This window comes from Anser brachyrhynchus (genome assembly GCF_964034855.1).
Source record: "Anser brachyrhynchus genome assembly, chromosome: 6".
NCBI classification, from domain to species: domain Eukaryota; kingdom Metazoa; phylum Chordata; class Aves; order Anseriformes; family Anatidae; genus Anser; species Anser brachyrhynchus.
In genome coordinates this window covers 21,591,294-21,604,357 of record NC_137700.1, presented here as the reverse complement: position 1 = coordinate 21,604,357, position 13,064 = coordinate 21,591,294, and the positions used below count along the sequence as shown (strand labels likewise).

The 13,064-nt window shown below is 38.9% G+C and overlaps 1 protein-coding gene across 3 annotated transcripts in view; it reads right to left on the bottom strand.

The window, feature by feature from the left end:
- LOC308197640 (uncharacterized protein) overlaps nt 1-13,064 on the bottom strand; it is a 628,187-nt gene that overhangs the window by 59,225 nt on the left and 555,898 nt on the right. The window lies entirely within an intron of this gene.

Genomic DNA, 13,064 nt, shown 5'->3' with positions numbered 1-13,064 from the left:
AGATAATGAAAGACAGTTCTTTCTAATCCTCCATTCGGTTAATCACATATTAAAACCACCTAGCAATATTGCAGTACCACTGAGAGATTAGTCCCGACCCAAGCACTCCTGAAGAGCTTCAGCTTTGTTTCCAAGTGGCAGATGGAAACAAATATTCTTGCAGGACTCCTCTCCCAGCATTATACTATTCTACAGAAATGAAAAATTAAAATTCATGCAACTGAGACTAATTTGACAAGACCCCTTTTCCTACCCTATCTGTAATTAGCATTGCTGTCATGATGCAGCAGTCCATCATTCTTTTTTACTTACAGAAAACTGGTCAAACTCTTATTCCTTTCAGTCTGCATAGCTAAATGGCTAAGAGGCAAAAAGAAATTGGATCCTTTACTTTAGGAATCCCCATTCTCTTTGTTAATTGGAACTGCAGAGGAAAAAACAATGTAATAAAAAGTAATAAAACTAGCTTTGAAAATCTGATTAAAATATGAAGGGGAAAAAAAAAGTTATATCTTTCTTTGAGAACCCCCCAAATATTGCAAAGGATACACAGGTGGTACCTTAATTTGAGAAAGGCCAAGTGTGATCGTGGCAGAGAGATGCACTTCAGCATTTTCACAGTGGTACTTGGTGGGCTGCTGGACCCCACGCCTGCAGGCGCACACATGCAGATTTATTTCCCTGGTGGCAGCCAGTTTTGTTGACTGTCCCCACGGGAGAAGCTTCTGGCCAGCATCACTGTTTAGTCAGGGGAGCCAGACCTCTCCAGGAGGTTATCCAGAGATCCAGGGCAAGAATTTGCTAAGCTGCTCATTGCTTTTTTGAAATCATCCTCTGGCAGTGCCTCTTCCCATACATTAGGCAGGCTCCACAGACAATGCAGACCCATAATTTAGAGATTCTCTGGGCAGAAAGACACCCTTGCTTCATAACTTTGTTTAGCCTAAGGGTATCAAGAAGTTTGGCAAATCTCGCTCGACTCAAAATACATGCATTTTGCAATACCACTGCTTCTTCGCAGTCACCTTTTTAATTTCTCACATTATATGCTATATTGGGTATTGGAAATTCATATTTGTGTTTACACTTTCCATTTAGCCCTTTAATATTGCAGTCATAGTGCTGGCTCCATTTTTCTTTTTTCATTTTTTTAATTGGGAAATACTGACAGCAGAATAAATTAGTCATTTGAATCAAGTAATCTTTTTTTTGTTCTGCTCTCTAAAATAAAATCTTGCAAAGAGTAATACATAGGCACATACACATCATAAAATATTGGGCCTAGATACTGAAACTTGTAGGAAAAAAATACTGACAGTATTAACTGGAACAACTTATTATTCCAATAAAGAACAAGCCCAAGAATTCAAGAAAAAGGGAGAACCGAAATAAAATTTAGCAAAATCCCAAATCACCATAATCTTTACTACACGCATTGCTAACCAGTGGCTGGCTCTCTTTTGTGTGCTCTTTTCCATGTGAGACTCTGGGTAGCAAAGCAGAATATGTGACAAGATCGGCGTGCTGCTTTACTTTTTATTACACCACTTTGTTCTATATTTTTAATTTGTTAAAAACAATTCTATCCTTGCATTACAAGAGCAATTCTTCTGAAGGCTGCTGATCCCTTGGTGAATACCAAACATGAAAGAGGCAATGCAACATTTGTCAGTGACATCCCTACAGCCCGTCATTTACCTGAGAAAGCTTTTTGGTAAATATTTCAAAGAAAAATATTTCAATAGATGAAGACATCTTAAATGTGGACTTCTTATGCCACAAACAACACATTTTTAGTATAAAGCAAATATTTGTCATATGAATTAAATGCAATTCCCTCAAAGTTGCTTTTTTCCCTTGTCTGTTCTAATAAAATTTATAATTCCTTAATAATCTCTACCATTTCACATAAAAGTTGTTGCAAAAATATCAGTATCAATCAAATACATAGCTAGTAGCTTCCATATCTGCATTTAGAAGTACAGTAAGCGCCTGTTAAATATATGATTATTTTAGAACTGCTGCAGCATTACAAATGAGGAAGATAAGAAGCCATTTATTTAGAGTTGCAGGTTTCCAAGAACTCCACTGAAATGTTTCATATTGCACACCACTACCCCGGAACACATGATAAAAGGAACAAGAGTGTTTACCGCCTTCTTAATGAAGAAAAAATATCTGGCCAGTTGTTCAACATAAGATAGACTTTATTAGATTGTCTGCTTCTGTAGTAAACAGATCGGTACTTTGTACGCAGGTTATTTTATCTAAGGCTATGTTATATTATCCTCTGTGGGTGCTGTCCATGATAGATGTTTGTTTGCTTACGGGTGAGAGACCATAAAAAAAAAAAAAGAGTAAGAGAAGGAGTTTTTAAGCTTCAAGTATATTTATCTGTGGGCTACAAAGTCAAGTCACTAGAAAACACAAATTCCATACAGAAGAAATACAGGTTATATTGGTTCTTTAGGGACCAGGACGATGGATACAATGACCTGGGTTAAGTAACAATCATTGCCTTCATGAAGATGCTGAAACGAACTGCATCAGAATCTATCTGGACTTTTACTACTTCACTTAGACATAGCTGGGTAAAACGGAGAAACAAAACACCCTCGGGAAAGGCCACGGCAGTAGCTTCCCTTTGCCACGAACCACCATAAGTACCCTCCTTACACCACAGCACATGCAGTCTCACACTGTATCACATTTACCCAAAGCTACTGAATAATTTCTAAAAGTTCTTAAATGCAGTGTTTTAGTTTTGCTAGCTACACAGAACATATTTGGTCTATGTTAATGAAAGGCACCCAGACAAATAAAATGGTATGTCTCTAAATGCTATAATTTATGACCTTTTAAACAATTGCCACAATTTAGATAATCCATCAATCCATTTGCTTTCCTGTGAAGGTACACTATTAAATTTACTAACATTAAATGTCTTTTACTTAAGGTATATTAGAGAAAAACAAACTAAAATTATTGGGTGCGTTATTTTAACAGGCAATTTTCAGAGTCCAACATCTGACATGAGTATATTCAACCCTGAGGATTAAATAAAGAAAAAAGAATTGTAGAATCAGCAAAGGTTAAGTATCCTAAACTCACATCAGTTTCTTTATAAACCTAGAATTGAAAGCATATCTGGTAATGATTTAAAGAACTAGCAAGAGAGATATCTCCACCACAAACTGCCAAACTGCTGAGCTGATACCTATGAGATAGAAAGGAACATGAAGCCTCTTGTTCCACCACCCTTGTTTGACTAAATCCTATCCTTTTTATCCCAAAGGTCCCTTGCTCAAAAAAAGATTTTTTCTTTTTTTTCTTTTTTCTTTTTGGTTTATTTATTTTCTGTAATTGATCAACTTTGACAATCATCAGGCTATGCTTCCCATCATCAACCTATGGCACTATGTCACGAAAAGGAATCCGAGTGTCCCCACTGCTGAGTGCCCCCCTATAAAACAGGCCTTGAGTAAGTCCACAGCTGTGCTTCCTATTGAGTTCTCAACAACCCTACACAACTATGCTCTTTTTGCTCATACTCTCTGAATTGCTTTTTTTGGTCATTCTTTGCATTCCAAGTTTCTGAGCTAATCTTGAGTTCCTCCTGGATTTGTCACCTTTGAAGCCTTGTCATATAGTTAGGGGCTATGTGCTGGCATGATTACCTGTGTTCTGTACTTAGCTCTACAAATATTTATCTCCCCTCTCTTACTGTGCCACCAAGCCTATTAGAGTTTCCTTCAAGAGGAAACACAAAGCTGTCTAGTTTGTTAATCCGGATTAAGCACTAAGTAAACACACACGGAAGAGCAGTACTTCACCAGTGGCTAAAATAACTCACCCCACAGGAAGAAAAATGCAGAATGGGGCTGCAGAACATTCACTGCCTCTGCCCTACCCCTCATCCACATCTGAAGTCAAAGGCTGAGGACTTATATCAAACAAAATTAGTTTTGTATGAAGCTTGCAATGAAGAAAATACTAAAATTAACAAAAATAACCTATCTATGCACTTGAGTTAGACAAGATGAGACAGTCTTTGACCTAACTTGCTTCAAAATAGTTCATAGACTACCGGTTGCTGTAGTTGCAAGATGTTTATTTAAAATACAGAACACGGATTAATTACATAAAATCAGCAGAGTTAAAAGAGGTATGTTATGAGGTTATCAAGGAGGCTGTTGTTGTGTTATAGAATCAAAACCAAAAAAGAGTTTTGATTCCATAAAGATAGTTTACTAAGTCCCTGCCTTCCTTCCTCATTCCAGCTCTTGATCTTCAGTTCACTGCACCCCAACTGTGTTGAGGCAGTTTTTACAATTTTATACACTATAAATCAGATAAAGAATAACTACATTCATGGAAGCTGATGCCATATTATTGACAGGGAGTTGGTAAGGGGGGGAAGTCTAAACTGAAGACATTAGGATAGCTATCTCAGAGTTGGTCAGTACAAACCATTGCATCTCATGTTGTCTAACACTGTCAATCAGACAAGGTAAAAAGAAACTGTAGGTATCAGTCAAACCATGAACATCCCTGGGCTCCAAACCGTGAACCTTACTAGTGAGATATGTAAAGAAAGCAACATGTGGGCAGGATCTTACATTGCTTTTTGTCTCTGCTCAACTCAAAATAATCTGCAGATTAAGTAAATTATCATTCTTAGCACATATTAACTGCATAATGGCTTCTCCATATAATGAAAACTCTGAAAAGTTTATAAATCAATATTTACTTCATTTATGTACATCACATCTGTGGGCATATTAATACAAGTAAAATAAACTGAAAGTTTATGACTGCAGATGGTTGTAAGAATGTTTTCTTTCTGTGACAGAAGAGAACAACAGTTTTGGTTTGTTCTAGATTTTTAAATTATTTTTATTTTTTTGCCAAGATATTGATATGAATATTTATGTTTTGTTAAGTCTCATTCTGAATGCTCCTCAAAGTTTAGGAAAGCAGGGCTGGTTGGGACTCTCTGGGCTATCAGTCACAGGATCCACTTGAAACCTTTTAACAGACATTCAATCCAGAATGGTTTGTAGGATGTGCCTTTAACCTAACTATAAAGGGTCAAAAATGCTCTGCAAATCATTGTGGGGAGAGATACCTGAGGCCCACAAAAAGACCAAGAGCTACAAAAGCTGTCATGCTACAGAAAACCAGGAGATCAAAGGCATTGTCAGGTCCCAAGGCCCTGACATAAAGAGTTTTTCAGATGAAATTTCCAGATGCTCCAAGGAAACAAACCATTCCCCAGACTCCAGTGCAAGGGAAAACCCCAAGTGGTCCTTGCCAAAGATGATGTGAGAGAAACAGCATTGACTGTAAAAAGCAGTTATTGTGTGGAGACAGACCTATGGGGAATTTTGTACCAGCAAGGCTACTACACATTACAATATTGTTTCACATGTAGCTGAAATCAGAAATGCCCCAAAGTTACTGCTGACTACTGTCTGCAGCTGTGTAAAGTTACTAATTGCACTCCATTTCCCATGAAGCAGCAATCTACATCCTGCCAGTTAAAGAGTGGCTATCAAACCAGTTTCAAATTCACATCAATAAGATTTTTAAACAAGACCAGCTTTTTTAACATCACTTCTTATAGTTGAGCAAGCACATAAAAATCATCCTCTTTTCTAAACATTTCATGTGACATCTTCCCTACCTTTGCCAAAGAAGTTATTTTTTCCCTTCTCCTACTCTCGCATCAGCCTTCTACTTCTGCTTTGCTGCATCATCCACTCTCACTGTAACTGAGGAAATAGTATTTTTGTCACTGACACTAATTGATTGCCATACGCTGCATTCATATTTAATTCCATAGCCCTATTATGACAAGTACCGCTCTCCAATTTTATCCCAAGACCATTTGAAATCTTAGACCATTTAGTCTGGCACATAACCTGTCAAATCTTTTGCACCCTGACCTGTGTAAGACTGTTGCAAAGGAACACAGCACTAGTGATGTTTGTTTCCCAGACCAGTTTGTTGCATTTCTCTGACCACCTTCGATTTCAGTGTGCACAACCAAACTGAAAAGTCCACATTCAGGCCCTTGCATTCAGTATGGATGTGCTCTTATTGCTCATCTATAGGGTTATTTCACAGCATTAGACACCAAACTACTTAATGCTAACTCCATAAACATCAGAATTACTTTAGTCAGGCTTTGAAAGCACTGATATGATGTGTTAACAATATCCACCCTACTTCTGGAAAACTGTAGGCTTTTTTTATTATTTTCTTTTATTATTTTTTATTTTTTGCTCTCAGCAACACACGTTCTATAAGCTGGATGTGCTCCACAAACACTACTCAACCATGGTGAGCTGAGCTTGGCTGGCAGGTCAGCTGTCAGCAGGACAGAGGGATAAAATAAGCTGTGGGTTGAGATAAAGACAAGGAAATCACTTACCAGTTACTGTCTCAGGCAAAACAGACTCGACATGACCAAAACTAATGTATGTCCAGCTGAAATAGAGCTGGATAGTGAGAAATAAGAGCAAATTATAAAATAATTACAAATTCTACATATATTACACATCTCTAGAAAGCATATAAAATATGAGATGTGGAGAAAATATAAACAGAACACGCACAATTGAATGAAGCACTCAGTAACTCAGCGTCTCCTGTACAGGACTGAGATCATAGAATCAAGGAATGGTTTGGGTTGGAAGGGACCTCAAAGACCATGGGGTTCCAACCCCCTGTCATGGGCAGAGATGCCACCCACTAGAACAGGTTGCTCAGGGCCTCATCTAACCTCGTCCTGAACACCTCCAGGGATGGGGGCATCCACAGCCTCTCTGGGCAGCCTGTTCCAGTGAATGTTGCTTCCATCCAAGTCCTGTGTAGTCACAGGATAATCAGAAAAGCCACAGAGCAGATATTCAAAGGTTACCTTACCATAGAGATCTCTTCAAAGACCTGCACGTAGGACCTTCTTGTTGTGTGCTTTGTGAGACCATGCCAGTAAAGCCTTGGTAATGTCCAGAAATCCCGCGGGGACACGAAGAGCCTGCTGTGGCAGGCAAACCAGTGCTTAGCTGGTGACAGTGACTTCTCTTCAGGTTAACTTAATTTCCCTCCTGTCCATGTGCTCTTGGGGCAGTTCCTCTTCACAGGAGAAAGCACCAAGCCACCAGCTGTGACAGGTGGGGAAAAAGTCATACATTTGGGTGATATTGTCCCTTCCTGCTCACACTACTCTTTACATGCTTAAGAGCCACCATAGCTTTTAACTTGTAATTAACTGTCGCTGATTATGACAGTTATTGATTTCTGTCTTACATCAGAAGATCAATTTTAATCCCCAGATTTACCACCACTGTTAGCATCCAATGTGCCCGGTTCTCAGTTCAGCCAACGACAGAGCTCTTGCTTTACTCCAAACGCGTTCAATCCTTGAAAATAAGCACACACATACGGCATAGAAAGGTTAGCTGCTTTCTGTGTTCCCAAGCAGCTTTTAAGTAGTGTCACTGGGCACTTGTTCTGTACCAGGGTGTATGTGACACAAGACCCTGTGATTTATTAATAACTAGCTGCTGCTTGCTTAACTTTTTTTTTCCCCTAAATTGTATTACCAGTGATATAGCGTATGCAATAATTAAAGAATTACTTGTTCTAATATGATTTTATGCTTAAATGAGCAGACATTATATATAACAGTGTTCTGTGTTTTGCTGATATGTGGACAAATAAATCTAGAAGAAAAAAAACATCTTAAAAACAACAAGACATAATTAGTACCATCTGTATGGAACTTGTAGCCTCATAAAGGGTTTTATTGAAATAGAATAGTAATGAAATGTTATTCAAAGGGGTTGATTTTTTGCAGACTGATTCAGCTGGCCATTGACCCCAGTGAGTGTTGCTCCACAGACATCAGTGGAAAGATTTTTGCTGTATTTTAAAATGTAAGAAATTATGATTTCAAGAACCTGCTAAAGTTTTTATTTGAAGTGAATGCCAGCTTTTCTATTGATTGCATAGAATGCCTTTAAAACAGAAATCAAATTTAAAGGGATTATAATACACATTTCAGGGTTTGTTAAGAAAATTTCACAAACAGGATTAGTGATACAGACAGCTTGTATTCAGTTTTCTATTTTGTTAAATTAAATTAGATTGGTGCTTAGAATGAATTCTGGAAAGGTTTCATATGTTTTCTAAACTGGTTCTTCCAGATGTATTTTATAAATACTTAAAGCCACTTGGTTTAAAAAAAACACTGTAAGAAAATCAGATTGGTGTTTATCATCTTTAAATATAATTAACTTCCTCCAAAAGGAAAGATAGAAAGTGTCATGGAAAATTTTATTTCATAGCTAATGACACGGTACGTGTCAAATTAGTTGCAGTCTAGGTAACCCTTCCTTTTCTTATATCCATTTCATTCTAAACAATCATTCTGAAGTTACTACATTCCTAGATCATATAAACAGAAAGAGAAATCTAAAAGCACATTTCTTTGTTCCTAACCAAATTAATCACAAAAAAAAAAAAAAATGTGCCGTGTTCTCCCAAAATATCACCCTGAGTTAAGTTCTAAATAAAAACTTCCTTATATATGCTTTTCACAGGTTATTCTATCTACCTTGCCTGTTCAGTTTGCAGCCATTTCTTAACCTCCCTGGCTATGATGCTAAGGAATAACTTTCCGTGCTGTATCACCTTGGTTATATTATAATAACTACAAATTAACCTGCCATACCAGGAAAGCCACATGTTCCAGTTCAGCAAAACTACCTTGTCTTTACTCTTACCTTTTAATCAACAAACAGGATGAGTTCAACCTTCAGTGCTAACAAAAAAAAACACCAATCCACAATGCAATTCACTTGTATCAAGCAATATTAAGTTTAAATTTTTCCTTTCTGCAAATCTACAACTTCTTGGCAGGGTCACTGAGTTGATTACTGTACTCAGTGCAACACATGTAACAGGTGGCAGTTTTATAGTTGGTTTTGTTTTCAGTAACCTCATTCCAATATTAAATGAAATGCCCATGTTGTTTCCTAGAGCAGGTGATACAACCGTGTGTGACATTATAAGTTTCTGCTGGATTACGGGTCTATTTTTTCTTCCTGTGTGTGAGGGGTGAGGCGTGGGATAATTTTGCTGCTTGCTTCAATCAGCATGAAGCACTTACTCCACATCATCAAGCAATGGGTCCTGGATAAGAATAAAAACAGATATTTTTGAACATGTTCGGCATCATTGTTTTACCATCAAACAGAAGGATTACATGCTTCTCTAAATCTCTCTCTCTTTTTTTTTTTTTTTTTGTAGAATGCTAATATTTTTCAGCCTTCACATGCAAATGGAGGTGATGCCATTGAAAAGGCAGGCATGTGAGTGCAGCAAGAAAGACAAATTGTCTTTACTTTAAAAAAAGAAAAATAGACCTAAGGCATAAAATGTGTAAAATCAAAGTTATTCAAGGCAAAATTTTTGAAGATTGGAACCATAATTGTTGACATACTTCAAGCAATATTTTAAAATCATAATACAGTACTCTTTAAAACTTAGGCACAATAATATATCTTAAACATGAAAGGCGTAGAAATGGCTATATACACAGTGACATGGGTATCTACATATTTCTAAGCCTTGGTTTTACCAGCATAATTGTTTGTGTGCTGCAGGTCAACCTTTTGTAGAGCTCAGGATGAGTCCTAGGCTTTCGAGAGAATAGATAACAAAGGGAAAGAGCATCACTGTCCCTGCAGAATAACTGGGCAGGTCTTTAAGGCACACAGAGGAAACAGGGGATATGTCCCCACACAGGGGATGTGTTTCTCCAATACAAAACCCAGCTCCAGGCATTAGGGATTGGAACTGAGCAGGACTCCTTCCTGGCTCGTTAGGCTTACTGCAAGATCACATCAGATAATTGCTTCTATAGACTGAGCTACTCACCCAGCAACGTAATTATTCGTTTTGCTCTCCTTTTTCTGATTAGAAGGTTGTTCTGGGATCCCAGTGCCCTAGGGTACAGAAAGCTTACTCTGACGTCTAGCTTTAATGTAGCCATAACCAATGTTAAACCTTTTGTTCTTTCACCAGCCCAAGTTTTCAGTTTAAAAGGCTCTTTCCTCACCCTGCATCCATATCACTTCTCAAGCTAATGAGGTCTAACTGCACATTATTACATCTTTGGTCATGTTTGACAGAGCTCCTAAGATTCATTTACCTTTTTTAGCCTTGTATCTCATTAGTGACTCACAGTCATCATGCAATACCACTTGTGCACTTGAACTCCGCTCCTCCTTCTCCATCCCTTCTAAATTCCACCTGAAATTATTTTTACTCCCCAAATGAACGACCTTGAATTGCTTCCTACTGAACTTCTTCCTGTTTCACAGAATCACAGCATGGTTTGGGTTGGAAGGGCCCTTAAAGCCCCCCTCCATGGACTGGGCCCCCTGCCCCCAGCCCAGGCTTCTAGGCCCACAGCCTTCTCCTCTCCAGGCCGAACACACCCAGCTCCCTCAGCCTGGCTCCATAGCAGAGGTTCTCCAGCCCTTTGATCATCTTCTTGGCCCTCCTCTGGACTCATTCTAATACTTCCACATCTGTCTTGTGCTGGGGCCCCAGAGCTGAATGCAGGCTCCAGGTGGGGTCTCACATGAGTGGAACAGAGGGGGACAGTCCCCTCCCTCACGCTGCTGCCCACGCTGCTGTTGGTGCAGCCCAGGGTATGGGTGGCTTTCTGGGCTGCAAGCACATGTTGCTGGCTCTTGTCGAGCTTCTCACGCACCAACTCCCCCAGGTCCTTCTCCTCAGGGCTGCTCTCAGTCCATTCTCCGCCCAGCCTGGATTTGGGCTTGGGATTGCCCCATCCCAGGTGCAGGACCTTGCACTTGGCTTTGTTGAGCCTCACAAGACTTACACAGGCCCAACTCTGGAGCCTGCCCAGGTCCCTCTGGATGGCATCCCTTCCCTTCTCTGTGGTGTGTCAACCACACCACAGAGCTCAGCGTCATCGACAAACTTGCTGAGGGTGCACTCGGTCCCACTGTGTCCACCAATTCCTTCAAGACCCACAGGTGTATCTCTTCAGGTCCCATGGACTTGTGAACCTTCAGGTTCCTTAGATGGTCTCAAACCTGATCTTCTCCTACAGTGTGTTTTTCTTCATTCTCCCTGGTCCTTCCTTTGCCATCTGGAGCCCAGGCTATGTGGCTGGAGTTCTTGCTGGTGAAGGCTGAGGCAAAAAAGTCATTGAGTACTTCAGCCTTGTCCATATTCCAGGTGACCAGATCTCGCATTTCCTTCCAGGGAGGGCCCACAATTTTGCCATTCTTCCTATTTTTACAGATGTACCTACAGAAGCCTTTCTTGTTGCCTTTTATGTCCCTGGCCAAAAGTAATTCTAAAAGGGCTTTGTCTTTCCTAATCTGATTCCTGTTTGTACTTGTTTCCACTCTCTGTAGGCCTCCTTTTTCTGTTTGAGTTTGGCCAGGAGCTCCTTGTTCATCCATGTAGGCCTCTTGCTGTTATTGCCTTCTTTCCTCTCTGTTGGGATGCATCACTTCTCAGCACCTGAGGAGGTGATCCTTGAATATCAAGTGGCTTTTTTGGGCCCCTCTTCCCTCTAGGGCTTTGCCCCATGGTACTCTACCAAGCAGATTCATTAAAGTATGAGAAAAGACTGGTCAACCAGAAGTTGAATTCTGTTGAATTGTCTCAGTTTGTGCTTACCTCCGAGTTTCTAAGTCCTACCCTCAAGCTTACCCCAAGTGAGCATTGTTAAGATGTGACAGTTTCGGTTTTGTACATTCACACACCACCGTTGTAATCTTTGATGTCTCTGGACCATTCCTCAAAACAACAACAAAACAAAACAAAACAAACAAACAAAAAAACTATTCTGGTGATCTAAGTCAAATATCATTGTAATTCCTGGCAGATCAGAAATGTTTTTTATTGACATTTGAACATGGCAGAACAATGTGAGAAATTTTAAACCTGACAGAAGCTTTTGGAAGAATGGTATCAGCAATGAAAAAATACTTGTTCAAAGTTGAAGTTCCACCCCTGCCTTAATTACAACACTCTTATTGTAACGCCACAGTTGGCTGAGTACTGTCGCACAGCTGTGTTTCAATTCTTGGGAGCTGCAATACTAGACTCCAACCGTTACACAGGGCAGTTTTACACCTGAAGCACCACAGAGGTTATATGACTTCTGTTGTGCATTTTGTACTTGATCAAAAATTCAAAGGTGGTCTTTTCACCTTCTCTGGGAAAATGCTGATCACATTAGGAGTTGGAATATCCTTGCACAAATAAAGTCTATAAATGAAAGTGCTAATAGTAAAGGTGATTGCTTATTGAGTCGTCTTTTTTCTTTTTTTTTTTTTTTTAAGCCACTGCCAGGATGCATTTGGTTCATAACCAGTGACAGTAAAGAACATAAATGCCAACAGAAATGTCCATTTTTAGCTGTGAAAAATATGGAGTTAGATCACTTAGGGATTTGAAAACAGCATTTCTTCCTTGGCTGTTGTGTTTGGACAGAAAACAATGTACCCTTGCCAAGTTCATTACAAAAGCCACGTTGTACTAGTCTTATGATTGACATCACTGATGGATTCAATCCATCAATGCCAAACAATTTTGTGATTTGAAGTTACTTGGTTAACTCCTGATCACTTCTCTGCTTGATTTGCTCTGCAATATGAAGTATCATTATTCCAGGGTCATGTAAGAAGAATGATGTTTCTTAAAACATAAGATACCAGCATTTTCTACAGAAGTAGCTGGATGTATTCCTAATGAGATTCATGACCATAATATCTAGTTATTTATTACTGATTAAAAAAAAAAAAAAGCAAAACCAATACATTAAAATAATATGAAATCATAATATACATTCCCAGGTAACAACAATTGCTTTTTGTCTTTAGAGTATGTATAAAATATCTCTAAATCTTTAAATAAAATCTTTATTAATATTTAGAGATCTTTAAAATTATAAGTAAAACAGCATTTATCTTTTAAATTATACTTCTTTCTCATTTCTGATGCAT